General features: G+C 46.6%; 23 non-coding genes and 5 pseudogenes across 23 annotated transcripts; all 28 read left to right on the top strand.

The window, feature by feature from the left end:
- Positions 1 to 170: 170 nt before the first annotated feature.
- LOC148796590 (5S ribosomal RNA) lies at positions 171 to 289 on the top strand. Its single transcript, XR_016075504.1, has one exon. It is a non-coding gene; the product is annotated as a 5S ribosomal RNA (ribosomal RNA).
- Positions 290 to 643: 354 nt separating this feature from the next.
- LOC148796589 (5S ribosomal RNA) lies at positions 644 to 761 on the top strand (annotated as a pseudogene).
- Positions 762 to 1116: 355 nt separating this feature from the next.
- Positions 1117 to 1235, top strand: LOC148796588 (5S ribosomal RNA). Its single transcript, XR_016073324.1, has one exon. It is a non-coding gene; the product is annotated as a 5S ribosomal RNA (ribosomal RNA).
- Positions 1236 to 1774: 539 nt separating this feature from the next.
- On the top strand, positions 1775 to 1893 carry LOC148796587 (5S ribosomal RNA). The gene has a single exon (XR_016074692.1). It is a non-coding gene; the product is annotated as a 5S ribosomal RNA (ribosomal RNA).
- Positions 1894 to 2248: 355 nt separating this feature from the next.
- LOC148796586 (5S ribosomal RNA) lies at positions 2249 to 2367 on the top strand. Its single transcript, XR_016069516.1, has one exon. It is a non-coding gene; the product is annotated as a 5S ribosomal RNA (ribosomal RNA).
- A 354-nt stretch (positions 2368 to 2721) lies between these two features.
- On the top strand, positions 2722 to 2839 carry LOC148796585 (5S ribosomal RNA). Its single transcript, XR_016070026.1, has one exon. It is a non-coding gene; the product is annotated as a 5S ribosomal RNA (ribosomal RNA).
- Positions 2840 to 3192: 353 nt separating this feature from the next.
- Positions 3193 to 3311, top strand: LOC148796584 (5S ribosomal RNA). The gene has a single exon (XR_016073313.1). It is a non-coding gene; the product is annotated as a 5S ribosomal RNA (ribosomal RNA).
- Positions 3312 to 3665: 354 nt separating this feature from the next.
- LOC148796583 (5S ribosomal RNA) lies at positions 3666 to 3784 on the top strand (annotated as a pseudogene).
- Positions 3785 to 4139: 355 nt separating this feature from the next.
- Positions 4140 to 4258, top strand: LOC148796582 (5S ribosomal RNA). Its single transcript, XR_016073302.1, has one exon. It is a non-coding gene; the product is annotated as a 5S ribosomal RNA (ribosomal RNA).
- A 354-nt stretch (positions 4259 to 4612) lies between these two features.
- Positions 4613 to 4731, top strand: LOC148796581 (5S ribosomal RNA). The gene has a single exon (XR_016073986.1). It is a non-coding gene; the product is annotated as a 5S ribosomal RNA (ribosomal RNA).
- Positions 4732 to 5086: 355 nt separating this feature from the next.
- Positions 5087 to 5205, top strand: LOC148796580 (5S ribosomal RNA). The gene has a single exon (XR_016073985.1). It is a non-coding gene; the product is annotated as a 5S ribosomal RNA (ribosomal RNA).
- Positions 5206 to 5560: 355 nt separating this feature from the next.
- LOC148796579 (5S ribosomal RNA) lies at positions 5561 to 5679 on the top strand. Its single transcript, XR_016075503.1, has one exon. It is a non-coding gene; the product is annotated as a 5S ribosomal RNA (ribosomal RNA).
- A 354-nt stretch (positions 5680 to 6033) lies between these two features.
- On the top strand, positions 6034 to 6151 carry LOC148796578 (5S ribosomal RNA; annotated as a pseudogene).
- Positions 6152 to 6506: 355 nt separating this feature from the next.
- LOC148796577 (5S ribosomal RNA) lies at positions 6507 to 6625 on the top strand. Its single transcript, XR_016073291.1, has one exon. It is a non-coding gene; the product is annotated as a 5S ribosomal RNA (ribosomal RNA).
- Positions 6626 to 7164: 539 nt separating this feature from the next.
- On the top strand, positions 7165 to 7283 carry LOC148796576 (5S ribosomal RNA). The gene has a single exon (XR_016074690.1). It is a non-coding gene; the product is annotated as a 5S ribosomal RNA (ribosomal RNA).
- Positions 7284 to 7638: 355 nt separating this feature from the next.
- LOC148796575 (5S ribosomal RNA) lies at positions 7639 to 7757 on the top strand. Its single transcript, XR_016073279.1, has one exon. It is a non-coding gene; the product is annotated as a 5S ribosomal RNA (ribosomal RNA).
- Positions 7758 to 8111: 354 nt separating this feature from the next.
- LOC148796574 (5S ribosomal RNA) lies at positions 8112 to 8230 on the top strand. Its single transcript, XR_016073983.1, has one exon. It is a non-coding gene; the product is annotated as a 5S ribosomal RNA (ribosomal RNA).
- Positions 8231 to 8585: 355 nt separating this feature from the next.
- Positions 8586 to 8704, top strand: LOC148796573 (5S ribosomal RNA). The gene has a single exon (XR_016073982.1). It is a non-coding gene; the product is annotated as a 5S ribosomal RNA (ribosomal RNA).
- A 355-nt stretch (positions 8705 to 9059) lies between these two features.
- LOC148796572 (5S ribosomal RNA) lies at positions 9060 to 9178 on the top strand. Its single transcript, XR_016075502.1, has one exon. It is a non-coding gene; the product is annotated as a 5S ribosomal RNA (ribosomal RNA).
- Positions 9179 to 9532: 354 nt separating this feature from the next.
- LOC148796571 (5S ribosomal RNA) lies at positions 9533 to 9650 on the top strand (annotated as a pseudogene).
- A 355-nt stretch (positions 9651 to 10005) lies between these two features.
- Positions 10006 to 10124, top strand: LOC148796570 (5S ribosomal RNA). Its single transcript, XR_016073268.1, has one exon. It is a non-coding gene; the product is annotated as a 5S ribosomal RNA (ribosomal RNA).
- A 539-nt stretch (positions 10125 to 10663) lies between these two features.
- Positions 10664 to 10782, top strand: LOC148796569 (5S ribosomal RNA). Its single transcript, XR_016074689.1, has one exon. It is a non-coding gene; the product is annotated as a 5S ribosomal RNA (ribosomal RNA).
- A 355-nt stretch (positions 10783 to 11137) lies between these two features.
- LOC148796568 (5S ribosomal RNA) lies at positions 11138 to 11256 on the top strand. The gene has a single exon (XR_016069515.1). It is a non-coding gene; the product is annotated as a 5S ribosomal RNA (ribosomal RNA).
- A 354-nt stretch (positions 11257 to 11610) lies between these two features.
- Positions 11611 to 11728, top strand: LOC148796567 (5S ribosomal RNA). The gene has a single exon (XR_016070025.1). It is a non-coding gene; the product is annotated as a 5S ribosomal RNA (ribosomal RNA).
- A 353-nt stretch (positions 11729 to 12081) lies between these two features.
- Positions 12082 to 12200, top strand: LOC148796566 (5S ribosomal RNA). Its single transcript, XR_016073257.1, has one exon. It is a non-coding gene; the product is annotated as a 5S ribosomal RNA (ribosomal RNA).
- Positions 12201 to 12554: 354 nt separating this feature from the next.
- Positions 12555 to 12673, top strand: LOC148796565 (5S ribosomal RNA; annotated as a pseudogene).
- A 355-nt stretch (positions 12674 to 13028) lies between these two features.
- On the top strand, positions 13029 to 13147 carry LOC148796564 (5S ribosomal RNA). Its single transcript, XR_016073246.1, has one exon. It is a non-coding gene; the product is annotated as a 5S ribosomal RNA (ribosomal RNA).
- Positions 13148 to 13501: 354 nt separating this feature from the next.
- LOC148796563 (5S ribosomal RNA) lies at positions 13502 to 13620 on the top strand. The gene has a single exon (XR_016073981.1). It is a non-coding gene; the product is annotated as a 5S ribosomal RNA (ribosomal RNA).
- The last annotated feature ends 230 nt before the right edge of the window (positions 13621 to 13850 follow it).

Here is a 13850-nt window from a genome sequence, read left to right as displayed (position 1 = left end):
GCATCTATCCGGGGGTGCGGCAGATCTAAAAAGCAAACACTCTGCTCACGTAAGAGCTTGTGCACGGTTACCAAGGGAGGAAGGCTGCATACACAGTTTTTTCAAGTCTAAAACAATTAATGGAGGGGAGCAAGATAGTGCATAAAGATCTAAGTGAGCATGAATTAAACGGGTGCGATCATCCCAGCACTAATGCACCGGATCCCATCAGAACTCCGAAGTTAAGCGTGCTTTGGCGAGAGTAGTACTAGGATGGGTGACCTCCTGGGAAGTCCTCGTGTTGCACCCCAATTTTATTAATATTTTATTTTGATTTGTATTTGCAAATTCCATTTGTTGTTTCTGGGAGACAACTGGAAACAATGCGTCGGATACTCGGACCATTTGCGGCACGATCGTCATTACTGAATGGCAACGATGCAAGAACCGGGCTTTCGGCATTCTTCATGCATTGTGGGCCCCGCGATAGTATTGCATCTATCCGGGGGTGCGGTAGATCTGAAATGCAAACACTCTGCTCACGTAGGAGCTTGTGCACGGTTACCAAGGGAGGAAGGCTGCATACACAGTTTTTTCAAATCTAAAACAATTAATGGAGGGGAGCAAGATAGTGCATAAAGATCTAAGCGAGCATGAATTAAACGGGTGCGATCATACCAGCACTAATGCACTGGATCCCATCAGAACTCCGAAGTTAAGTGTGCATGGCGGGAGTAGTCCTAGGATGGGTGACCTCCTGGGAAGTCCTCGTGTTGCACCCCAATTTTATTAATATTTTATTTCGATATCGTATTTGCAAATTCCATTTGTCGTTTCGGCGAGACAAACGCAAACAACGCGCCGGATACTCGGACCATTTGCGGCACAATCGTCATTACTGAATGAGAACCGTGCAAAAACCGGGCTTTTGGCATTCGTCGTGCATTGTGGGCCCCGCGATAGTATTGCATCTATCCGGGGGTGCGACAGATCTGAAAAGCAAACACTCTGCTCACGTAAGAGCTTGTGCACGGTTACCAAGGGAGGAAGGCTGCATACACAGTTTTTTCAAGTCTAAAACAATTAATGGAGGGGAGCAAGATAGTGCATAAAGATCTAAGCGAGCATGAATTAAACGGGTGCGATCATACCAGCACTAATGCACCGGATCCCATCAGAACTCCGAAGTTAAGCGTGCTTGGGCGAGAGTAGTACTAGGATGGGTGACCTCCTGGGAAGTCCTCGTGTTGCACCCCAATTTTATTAATATTTTATTTTGATTTGTATTTGCAAATTCCATTTGTTGTTTCTGGGAGACAACTGGAAACAATGCGTCGGATACTCGGACCATTTGCGGCACGATCGTCATTACTGAATGGCAACGATGCAAGAGTAGTATTAGGATGGGTGACCTCCTGGGAAGTCCTTGTGTTTCACCCCAATTTTATTAATATTTTATTTCGATATCGTATTTGCAAATTCCATTTGTCGTGTCGGCGAGACAAACTCAAACAACGCGCCGGATACTCGGACCATTTGCGGCACGATCGTCATTACTGAATGGGAACCGTGCAAAAACCGGGCTTTTGGCATTCGTCGTGCATTGTGGGCCCCGCGATAGTATTGCATCTATCCGGGGGTGCGGCAGATCTGAAAAGCAAACACTCTGCTCACGTAGGAGCTTGTGCACGGTTACCAAGGGAGGAAGGCTGCATACACAGTTTTTTCAAGTCTAAAACAATTAATGGAGGGGAGCAAGATAATGCATAAAGATCTAAGCGAGCATGAATTAAACGGGTGCGATCATACCAGCACTAATGCACCGGATCCCATCAGAACTCCGAAGTTAAGTGTGCATGGGCGGGAGTAGTCCTACGATGGGTGACCTCCTGGGAAGTCCTCGTGTTGCACCCTAATTTTATTAATATTTTATTTCGATATCGTATTTGCAAATTCCATTTGTCGTTTCGGCGAGACAAACGCAAACAACGCGCCGGATACTCGGACCATTTGCGGCACGATTGTCATTACTGAATGGGAACCGTGCAAAAACCGGGCTTTTGGCATTCGTCGTGCAATGTGGGCCCCGCGATTGTATTGCATCTATCCGGGGGTGCGACAGATCTGAAAAGCAAACACTCTGCTCACGTAGGAGCTTGTGCACGGTTACCAAGGGAGGAAGGCTGCATACACAGTTTTTTCAAGTCTAAAACAATTAATGGAGGGGAGCAAGATAGTGCACAAAGATCTAAGCGAGCATGAATTAAACGGGTGCGATCATACCAACACTAATGCACCGGATCTCATCAGAACTCCGAAGTTAAGCGTGCTTGGGCGAGAGTAGTACTAGGAAGGGTGACCTCCTGGGAAGTCCTCGTCTTGCACCCCAACTTTATTAATATTTTATTTTGATTTGTATTTGCAAATTCCATATGTTGTTTCTGGGAGACAACTGGAAACAATGCGTCGGATACTCGGACCATTTGCGGCACGATCGTCATTACTGAATGGCAACGATGCAAGAACCGGGCTTTCGGCATTCGTCATGCATTGTGGGCCCCGTGATAGTATTGCATCTATCCGGGGGTGCGGCAGATCTGAAATGCAAACACTCTGCTCACGTAGGAGCTTCTGCACGGTTACCAAGGGAGGAAGGCTGCATACACAGTTTTTTCAAATCTAAAACAATTAATGGAGGGGAGCAAGATAGTGCATAAAGATCTAAGCGAGCATGAATTAAACGGGTGCGATCATACCAGCACTAATGCACCGAATCCCATCAGAACTCTGAAGTTAAGCGTGCTTGGGCGAGAGAGTACTAGGATGGGTGACCTCCTGGGAAGTCCTCGTGTTGCACCCCAATTTTATTAATATTTTATTTTGATTTGTATTTGCAAATTCCATTTGTTGTTTCTGGGAGATACTGGAAACAATGCGTCGGATACTCGGATCATTTGCGGCACGATCGTCATTACTGAATGGCCACGATGCAAGAACCGGGCTTTCGGCATTCGTCATGCATTGTGGGCCTCGCGATAGTATTGAATCTATCCGGAGGTGCGGCAGATCTGAAAAGCAAACACTCCGCTCACGTAGGAGCTTGTGCACGGTTACCAAGGGAAGAAGGCTGCATACACATTTTTTTCAAATCTAAAACAATTAATGGAAGGGTGCAAGATAGGTCATAAAGATCTAAGCGAGCATGAATTAAATGGGTGCGATCATACCAGCACTAATGCACCGGATCCCATCAGAACTCCGAAGTTAAGCGTGCTTGGGCGAGAGTAGTACTAGGATGGGTGACCTCCTGGGAAGTCCTCGTGTTGCACCCCAATTTTATTAATATTTTATTTTGATTTGTATTTGCAAATTCCATTTGTTGTTTCTGGGAGACAACTGGAAACAATGCGTCGGATACTCGGACCATTTGCGGCACGATCGTCATTACTGAATGGCAACGATGCAAGAACCGGGCTTTCGGCATTCGTCATGCATTGTGGGCCCCGCGATAGTATTGCATCTATCCGGGAGTGCGGCAGATCTGAAATGCAAACACTCTGCTCACGTAAGAGCTTGTGCACGGTTACCAAGGGAGGAAGCCTGCATACACAGTTTTTTCAAATCTAAAACAATTAATGGAGGGGAGCAAGATAGTGCATAACGATCTAAGCGAGCATGAATTAAACGGGTGCGATCATACCAGCACTAATGCACCGGATCCCATCAGAACTCCGAAGTTAAGTGTGCTTGGGTGAGAGTAGTATTAGGATGGGTGACCTCCTGGGAAGTCCTTGTGTTTCACCCCAATTTTATTAATATTTTATTTCGATATCGTATTTGCAAATTCCATTTGTCGTTTCGGCGAGACAAACGCAAACAACGCGCCGGATACTCGGACCATTTGCGGCACGATTGTCATTACTGAATGGGAACCGTGAAAAAACCGGGCTTTTGGCATTCGTCGTGCATTGTGGGCCCCGCGATAGTATTGCATCTATCCGGGGGTGCGGCAGATCTAAAAAGCAAACACTCTGCTCACGTAAGAGCTTGTGCACGGTTACCAAGGGAGGAAGGCTGCATACACAGTTTTTTCAAGTCTAAAACAATTAATGGAGGGGAGCAAGATAGTGCATAAAGATCTAAGCGAACATGAACTAAACGGGTGCGATCATACCAGCACTAATGCACCGGATCCCATCAGAACTCCGAAGTTAAGCGTGCTTGGGCGAGAGTAGTACTAGGATGGGTGACCTCCTGGGAAGTCCTCGTGTTGCACCCCAATTTTATTAATATTTTATTTTGATTTGTATTTGCAAATTCCATTTGTTGTTTCTGGGAGACAACTGGAAACAATGCGTCGGATACTCGGACCATTTGCGGCACGATCGTCATTACTGAATGGCAACGATGCAAGAACCGGGCTTTCGGCATTCGTCATGCATTGTGGGCCCCGCGATAGTATTGCATCTATCCGGGGGTGCGGCAGATCTGAAATGCAAACACTCTGCTCACGTAGGAGTTTGTGCACGGTTACCAAGGGAGGAAGGCTGCATACAGAGTTTTTTCAAATCTAAAACAATTAATGGAGGGGAGCAAGATAGTGCATAAAGATCTAAGCGAGCATGAATTAAACGGGTGCGATCATACCAGCACTAATGCACCGGATCCCATCAGAACTCCGAAGTTAAGTGTGCATGGGCGGGAGTAGTCCTAGGATGGGTGACCTCCTGGGAAGTCCTCGTGTTGCACCCCAATTTTATTAATATTTTATTTCGATATCGTATTTGCAAATTCCATTTGTCGTTTCGGCGAGACAAACGCAAACAACGCGCCGGATACTCGGACCATTTGCGGCACAATCGTCATTACTGAATGAGAACCGTGCAAAAACCGTGCTTTTGGCATTCGTCGTGCATTGTGGGCCCCGCGATAGTATTGCATCTATCCGGGGGTGCGGCAGATCTAAAAAGCAAACACTCTGCTCACGTAAGAGCTTGTGCACGGTTACCAAGGGAGGAAGGCTGCATACACAGTTTTTTCAAGTCTAAAACAATTAATGGAGGGGAGCAAGATAGTGCATAAAGATCTATGCGAGCATGAATTAAACGGGTGCGATCATACCAGCACTAATGCACCGGATCCCATCAGAACTCCGAAGTTAAGTGTGCATGGGCGGGAGTAGTCCTAGGATGGGTGACCTCCTGGGAAGTCCTCGTGTTGCACCCCAATTTTATTAATATTTTATTTCGATATCGTATTTGCAAATTCCATTTGTCGTTTCGGCGAGACAAACGCAAACAACGCGCCGGATACTCGGACCATTTGCGGCACAATCGTCATTACTGAATGAGAACCGTGCAAAAACCGGGCTTTTGGCATTCGTCGTGCATTGTGGGCCCCGCGATAGTATTGCATCTATCCGGGGGTGCGGCAGATCTAAAAAGCAAACACTCTGCTCACGTAAGAGCTTGTGCACGGTTACCAAGGGAGGAAGGCTGCATACACAGTTTTTTCAAGTCTAAAACAATTAATGGAGGGGAGCAAGATAGTGCATAAAGATCTATGCGAGCATGAATTAAACGGGTGCGATCATCCCAGCACTAATGCACCGGATCCCATCAGAACTCCGAAGTTAAGCGTGCTTTGGCGAGAGTAGTACTAGGATGGGTGACCTCCTGGGAAGTCCTCGTGTTGCACCCCAATTTTATTAATATTTTATTTTGATTTGTATTTGCAAATTCCATTTGTTGTTTCTGGGAGACAACTGGAAACAATGCGTCGGATACTCGGACCATTTGCGGCACGATCGTCATTACTGAATGGCAACGATGCAAGAACCGGGCTTTCGGCATTCGTCATGCATTGTGGGCCCCGCGATAGTATTGCATCTATCCGGGGGTGCGGTAGATCTGAAATGCAAACACTCTGCTCACGTAGGAGCTTGTGCACGGTTACCAAGGGAGGAAGGCTGCATACACAGTTTTTTCAAATCTAAAACAATTAATGGAGGGGAGCAAGATAGTGCATAAAGATCTAAGCGAGCATGAATTAAACGGGTGCGATCATACCAGCACTAATGCACTGGATCCCATCAGAACTCCGAAGTTAAGTGTGCATGGCGGGAGTAGTCCTAGGATGGGTGACCTCCTGGGAAGTCCTCGTGTTGCACCCCAATTTTATTAATATTTTATTTCGATATCGTATTTGCAAATTCCATTTGTCGTTTCGGCGAGACAAACGCAAACAACGCGCCGGATACTCGGACCATTTGCGGCACAATCGTCATTACTGAATGAGAACCGTGCAAAAACCGGGCTTTTGGCATTCGTCGTGCATTGTGGGCCCCGCGATAGTATTGCATCTATCCGGGGGTGCGACAGATCTGAAAAGCAAACACTCTGCTCACGTAAGAGCTTGTGCACGGTTACCAAGGGAGGAAGGCTGCATACACAGTTTTTTCAAGTCTAAAACAATTAATGGAGGGGAGCAAGATAGTGCATAAAGATCTAAGCGAGCATGAATTAAACGGGTGCGATCATACCAGCACTAATGCACCGGATCCCATCAGAACTCCGAAGTTAAGCGTGCTTGGGCGAGAGTAGTACTAGGATGGGTGACCTCCTGGGAAGTCCTCGTGTTGCACCCCAATTTTATTAATATTTTATTTTGATTTGTATTTGCAAATTCCATTTGTTGTTTCTGGGAGACAACTGGAAACAATGCGTCGGATACTCGGACCATTTGCGGCACGATCGTCATTACTGAATGGCAACGATGCAAGAGTAGTATTAGGATGGGTGACCTCCTGGGAAGTCCTTGTGTTTCACCCCAATTTTATTAATATTTTATTTCGATATCGTATTTGCAAATTCCATTTGTCGTGTCGGCGAGACAAACTCAAACAACGCGCCGGATACTCGGACCATTTGCGGCACGATCGTCATTACTGAATGGGAACCGTGCAAAAACCGGGCTTTTGGCATTCGTCGTGCATTGTGGGCCCCGCGATAGTATTGCATCTATCCGGGGGTGCGGCAGATCTGAAAAGCAAACACTCTGCTCACGTAGGAGCTTGTGCACGGTTACCAAGGGAGGAAGGCTGCATACACAGTTTTTTCAAGTCTAAAACAATTAATGGAGGGGAGCAAGATAATGCATAAAGATCTAAGCGAGCATGAATTAAACGGGTGCGATCATACCAGCACTAATGCACCGGATCCCATCAGAACTCCGAAGTTAAGTGTGCATGGGCGGGAGTAGTCCTACGATGGGTGACCTCCTGGGAAGTCCTCGTGTTGCACCCTAATTTTATTAATATTTTATTTCGATATCGTATTTGCAAATTCCATTTGTCGTTTCGGCGAGACAAACGCAAACAACGCGCCGGATACTCGGACCATTTGCGGCACGATTGTCATTACTGAATGGGAACCGTGCAAAAACCGGGCTTTTGGCATTCGTCGTGCAATGTGGGCCCCGCGATTGTATTGCATCTATCCGGGGGTGCGACAGATCTGAAAAGCAAACACTCTGCTCACGTAGGAGCTTGTGCACGGTTACCAAGGGAGGAAGGCTGCATACACAGTTTTTTCAAGTCTAAAACAATTAATGGAGGGGAGCAAGATAGTGCATAAAGATCTAAGCGAACATGAACTAAACGGGTGCGATCATACCAGCACTAATGCACCGGATCCCATCAGAACTCCGAAGTTAAGCGTGCTTGGGCGAGAGTAGTACTAGGATGGGTGACCTCCTGGGAAGTCCTCGTGTTGCACCCCAATTTTATTAATATTTTATTTTGATTTGTATTTGCAAATTCCATTTGTTGTTTCTGGGAGACAACTGGAAACAATGCGTCGGATACTCGGACCATTTGCGGCACGATCGTCATTACTGAATGGCAACGATGCAAGAACCGGGCTTTCGGCATTCGTCATGCATTGTGGGCCCCGCGATAGTATTGCATCTATCCGGGGGTGCGGCAGATCTGAAATGCAAACACTCTGCTCACGTAGGAGTTTGTGCACGGTTACCAAGGGAGGAAGGCTGCATACAGAGTTTTTTCAAATCTAAAACAATTAATGGAGGGGAGCAAGATAGTGCATAAAGATCTAAGCGAGCATGAATTAAACGGGTGCGATCATACCAGCACTAATGCACCGGATCCCATCAGAACTCCGAAGTTAAGTGTGCATGGGCGGGAGTAGTCCTAGGATGGGTGACCTCCTGGGAAGTCCTCGTGTTGCACCCCAATTTTATTAATATTTTATTTCGATATCGTATTTGCAAATTCCATTTGTCGTTTCGGCGAGACAAACGCAAACAACGCGCCGGATACTCGGACCATTTGCGGCACAATCGTCATTACTGAATGAGAACCGTGCAAAAACCGTGCTTTTGGCATTCGTCGTGCATTGTGGGCCCCGCGATAGTATTGCATCTATCCGGGGGTGCGGCAGATCTAAAAAGCAAACACTCTGCTCACGTAAGAGCTTGTGCACGGTTACCAAGGGAGGAAGGCTGCATACACAGTTTTTTCAAGTCTAAAACAATTAATGGAGGGGAGCAAGATAGTGCATAAAGATCTATGCGAGCATGAATTAAACGGGTGCGATCATACCAGCACTAATGCACCGGATCCCATCAGAACTCCGAAGTTAAGTGTGCATGGGCGGGAGTAGTCCTAGGATGGGTGACCTCCTGGGAAGTCCTCGTGTTGCACCCCAATTTTATTAATATTTTATTTCGATATCGTATTTGCAAATTCCATTTGTCGTTTCGGCGAGACAAACGCAAACAACGCGCCGGATACTCGGACCATTTGCGGCACAATCGTCATTACTGAATGAGAACCGTGCAAAAACCGGGCTTTTGGCATTCGTCGTGCATTGTGGGCCCCGCGATAGTATTGCATCTATCCGGGGGTGCGGCAGATCTAAAAAGCAAACACTCTGCTCACGTAAGAGCTTGTGCACGGTTACCAAGGGAGGAAGGCTGCATACACAGTTTTTTCAAGTCTAAAACAATTAATGGAGGGGAGCAAGATAGTGCATAAAGATCTATGCGAGCATGAATTAAACGGGTGCGATCATCCCAGCACTAATGCACCGGATCCCATCAGAACTCCGAAGTTAAGCGTGCTTTGGCGAGAGTAGTACTAGGATGGGTGACCTCCTGGGAAGTCCTCGTGTTGCACCCCAATTTTATTAATATTTTATTTTGATTTGTATTTGCAAATTCCATTTGTTGTTTCTGGGAGACAACTGGAAACAATGCGTCGGATACTCGGACCATTTGCGGCACGATCGTCATTACTGAATGGCAACGATGCAAGAACCGGGCTTTCGGCATTCGTCATGCATTGTGGGCCCCGCGATAGTATTGCATCTATCCGGGGGTGCGGTAGATCTGAAATGCAAACACTCTGCTCACGTAGGAGCTTGTGCACGGTTACCAAGGGAGGAAGGCTGCATACACAGTTTTTTCAAATCTAAAACAATTAATGGAGGGGAGCAAGATAGTGCATAAAGATCTAAGCGAGCATGAATTAAACGGGTGCGATCATACCAGCACTAATGCACTGGATCCCATCAGAACTCCGAAGTTAAGTGTGCATGGCGGGAGTAGTCCTAGGATGGGTGACCTCCTGGGAAGTCCTCGTGTTGCACCCCAATTTTATTAATATTTTATTTCGATATCGTATTTGCAAATTCCATTTGTCGTTTCGGCGAGACAAACGCAAACAACGCGCCGGATACTCGGACCATTTGCGGCACAATCGTCATTACTGAATGAGAACCGTGCAAAAACCGGGCTTTTGGCATTCGTCGTGCATTGTGGGCCCCGCGATAGTATTGCATCTATCCGGGGGTGCGACAGATCTGAAAAGCAAACACTCTGCTCACGTAAGAGCTTGTGCACGGTTACCAAGGGAGGAAGGCTGCATACACAGTTTTTTCAAGTCTAAAACAATTAATGGAGGGGAGCAAGATAGTGCATAAAGATCTAAGCGAGCATGAATTAAACGGGTGCGATCATACCAGCACTAATGCACCGGATCCCATCAGAACTCCGAAGTTAAGCGTGCTTGGGCGAGAGTAGTACTAGGATGGGTGACCTCCTGGGAAGTCCTCGTGTTGCACCCCAATTTTATTAATATTTTATTTTGATTTGTATTTGCAAATTCCATTTGTTGTTTCTGGGAGACAACTGGAAACAATGCGTCGGATACTCGGACCATTTGCGGCACGATCGTCATTACTGAATGGCAACGATGCAAGAGTAGTATTAGGATGGGTGACCTCCTGGGAAGTCCTTGTGTTTCACCCCAATTTTATTAATATTTTATTTCGATATCGTATTTGCAAATTCCATTTGTCGTGTCGGCGAGACAAACTCAAACAACGCGCCGGATACTCGGACCATTTGCGGCACGATCGTCATTACTGAATGGGAACCGTGCAAAAACCGGGCTTTTGGCATTCGTCGTGCATTGTGGGCCCCGCGATAGTATTGCATCTATCCGGGGGTGCGGCAGATCTGAAAAGCAAACACTCTGCTCACGTAGGAGCTTGTGCACGGTTACCAAGGGAGGAAGGCTGCATACACAGTTTTTTCAAGTCTAAAACAATTAATGGAGGGGAGCAAGATAATGCATAAAGATCTAAGCGAGCATGAATTAAACGGGTGCGATCATACCAGCACTAATGCACCGGATCCCATCAGAACTCCGAAGTTAAGTGTGCATGGGCGGGAGTAGTCCTACGATGGGTGACCTCCTGGGAAGTCCTCGTGTTGCACCCTAATTTTATTAATATTTTATTTCGATATCGTATTTGCAAATTCCATTTGTCGTTTCGGCGAGACAAACGCAAACAACGCGCCGGATACTCGGACCATTTGCGGCACGATTGTCATTACTGAATGGGAACCGTGCAAAAACCGGGCTTTTGGCATTCGTCGTGCAATGTGGGCCCCGCGATTGTATTGCATCTATCCGGGGGTGCGACAGATCTGAAAAGCAAACACTCTGCTCACGTAGGAGCTTGTGCACGGTTACCAAGGGAGGAAGGCTGCATACACAGTTTTTTCAAGTCTAAAACAATTAATGGAGGGGAGCAAGATAGTGCACAAAGATCTAAGCGAGCATGAATTAAACGGGTGCGATCATACCAACACTAATGCACCGGATCTCATCAGAACTCCGAAGTTAAGCGTGCTTGGGCGAGAGTAGTACTAGGAAGGGTGACCTCCTGGGAAGTCCTCGTCTTGCACCCCAACTTTATTAATATTTTATTTTGATTTGTATTTGCAAATTCCATATGTTGTTTCTGGGAGACAACTGGAAACAATGCGTCGGATACTCGGACCATTTGCGGCACGATCGTCATTACTGAATGGCAACGATGCAAGAACCGGGCTTTCGGCATTCGTCATGCATTGTGGGCCCCGTGATAGTATTGCATCTATCCGGGGGTGCGGCAGATCTGAAATGCAAACACTCTGCTCACGTAGGAGCTTCTGCACGGTTACCAAGGGAGGAAGGCTGCATACACAGTTTTTTCAAATCTAAAACAATTAATGGAGGGGAGCAAGATAGTGCATAAAGATCTAAGCGAGCATGAATTAAACGGGTGCGATCATACCAGCACTAATGCACCGAATCCCATCAGAACTCTGAAGTTAAGCGTGCTTGGGCGAGAGAGTACTAGGATGGGTGACCTCCTGGGAAGTCCTCGTGTTGCACCCCAATTTTATTAATATTTTATTTTGATTTGTATTTGCAAATTCCATTTGTTGTTTCTGGGAGATACTGGAAACAATGCGTCGGATACTCGGATCATTTGCGGCACGATCGTCATTACTGAATGGCCACGATGCAAGAACCGGGCTTTCGGCATTCGTCATGCATTGTGGGCCTCGCGATAGTATTGAATCTATCCGGAGGTGCGGCAGATCTGAAAAGCAAACACTCCGCTCACGTAGGAGCTTGTGCACGGTTACCAAGGGAAGAAGGCTGCATACACATTTTTTTCAAATCTAAAACAATTAATGGAAGGGTGCAAGATAGGTCATAAAGATCTAAGCGAGCATGAATTAAATGGGTGCGATCATACCAGCACTAATGCACCGGATCCCATCAGAACTCCGAAGTTAAGCGTGCTTGGGCGAGAGTAGTACTAGGATGGGTGACCTCCTGGGAAGTCCTCGTGTTGCACCCCAATTTTATTAATATTTTATTTTGATTTGTATTTGCAAATTCCATTTGTTGTTTCTGGGAGACAACTGGAAACAATGCGTCGGATACTCGGACCATTTGCGGCACGATCGTCATTACTGAATGGCAACGATGCAAGAACCGGGCTTTCGGCATTCGTCATGCATTGTGGGCCCCGCGATAGTATTGCATCTATCCGGGAGTGCGGCAGATCTGAAATGCAAACACTCTGCTCACGTAAGAGCTTGTGCACGGTTACCAAGGGAGGAAGCCTGCATACACAGTTTTTTCAAATCTAAAACAATTAATGGAGGGGAGCAAGATAGTGCATAACGATCTAAGCGAGCATGAATTAAACGGGTGCGATCATACCAGCACTAATGCACCGGATCCCATCAGAACTCCGAAGTTAAGTGTGCTTGGGTGAGAGTAGTATTAGGATGGGTGACCTCCTGGGAAGTCCTTGTGTTTCACCCCAATTTTATTAATATTTTATTTCGATATCGTATTTGCAAATTCCATTTGTCGTTTCGGCGAGACAAACGCAAACAACGCGCCGGATACTCGGACCATTTGCGGCACGATTGTCATTACTGAATGGGAACCGTGAAAAAACCGGGCTTTTGGCATTCGTCGTGCATTGTGGGCCCCGCGATAGTATTGCATCTATCCGGGGGTGCGGCAGATCTAAAAAGCAAACACTCTGCTCACGTAAGAGCTTGTGCACGGTTACCAAGGGAGGAAGGCTGCATACACAGTTTTTTCAAGTCTAAAACAATTAATGGAGGGGAGCAAGATAGTGCATAAAGATCTAAGCGAACATGAACTAAACGGGTGCGATCATACCAGCACTAATGCACCGGATCCCATCAGAACTCCGAAGTTAAGCGTGCTTGGGCGAGAGTAGTACTAGGATGGGTGACCTCCTGGGAAGTCCTCGTGTTGCACCCCAATTTTATTAATATTTTATTTTGATTTGTATTTGCAAATTCCATTTGTTGTTTCTGGGAGACAACTGGAAACAATGCGTCGGATACTCGGACCATTTGCGGCACGATCGTCATTACTGAATGGCAACGATGCAAGAACCGGGCTTTCGGCATTCGTCATGCATTGTGGGCCCCGCGATAGTATTGCATCTATCCGGGGGTGCGGCAGATCTGAAATGCAAACACTCTGCTCACGTAGGAGTTTGTGCACGGTTACCAAGGGAGGAAGGCTGCATACAGAGTTTTTTCAAATCTAAAACAATTAATGGAGGGGAGCAAGATAGTGCATAAAGATCTAAGCGAGCATGAATTAAACGGGTGCGATCATACCAGCACTAATGCACCGGATCCCATCAGAACTCCGAAGTTAAGTGTGCATGGGCGGGAGTAGTCCTAGGATGGGTGACCTCCTGGGAAGTCCTCGTGTTGCACCCCAATTTTATTAATATTTTATTTCGATATCGTATTTGCAAATTCCATTTGTCGTTTCGGCGAGACAAACGCAAACAACGCGCCGGATACTCGGACCATTTGCGGCACAATCGTCATTACTGAATGAGAACCGTGCAAAAACCGTGCTTTTGGCATTCGTCGTGCATTGTGGGCCCCGCGATAGTATTGCATCTATCCGGGGGTGCGGCAGATCTAAAAAGCAAACACTCTGC

Source organism: Nelumbo nucifera, chromosome 4, assembly GCF_055504915.1.
Source record: "Nelumbo nucifera cultivar China Antique chromosome 4, China Antique-T2T, whole genome shotgun sequence".
Taxonomy (NCBI): Eukaryota; Viridiplantae; Streptophyta; class Magnoliopsida; order Proteales; family Nelumbonaceae; genus Nelumbo; species Nelumbo nucifera.
Note: the sequence above shows the minus strand (reverse complement) of the source record. Positions and strands in the feature narration are given on the sequence as shown.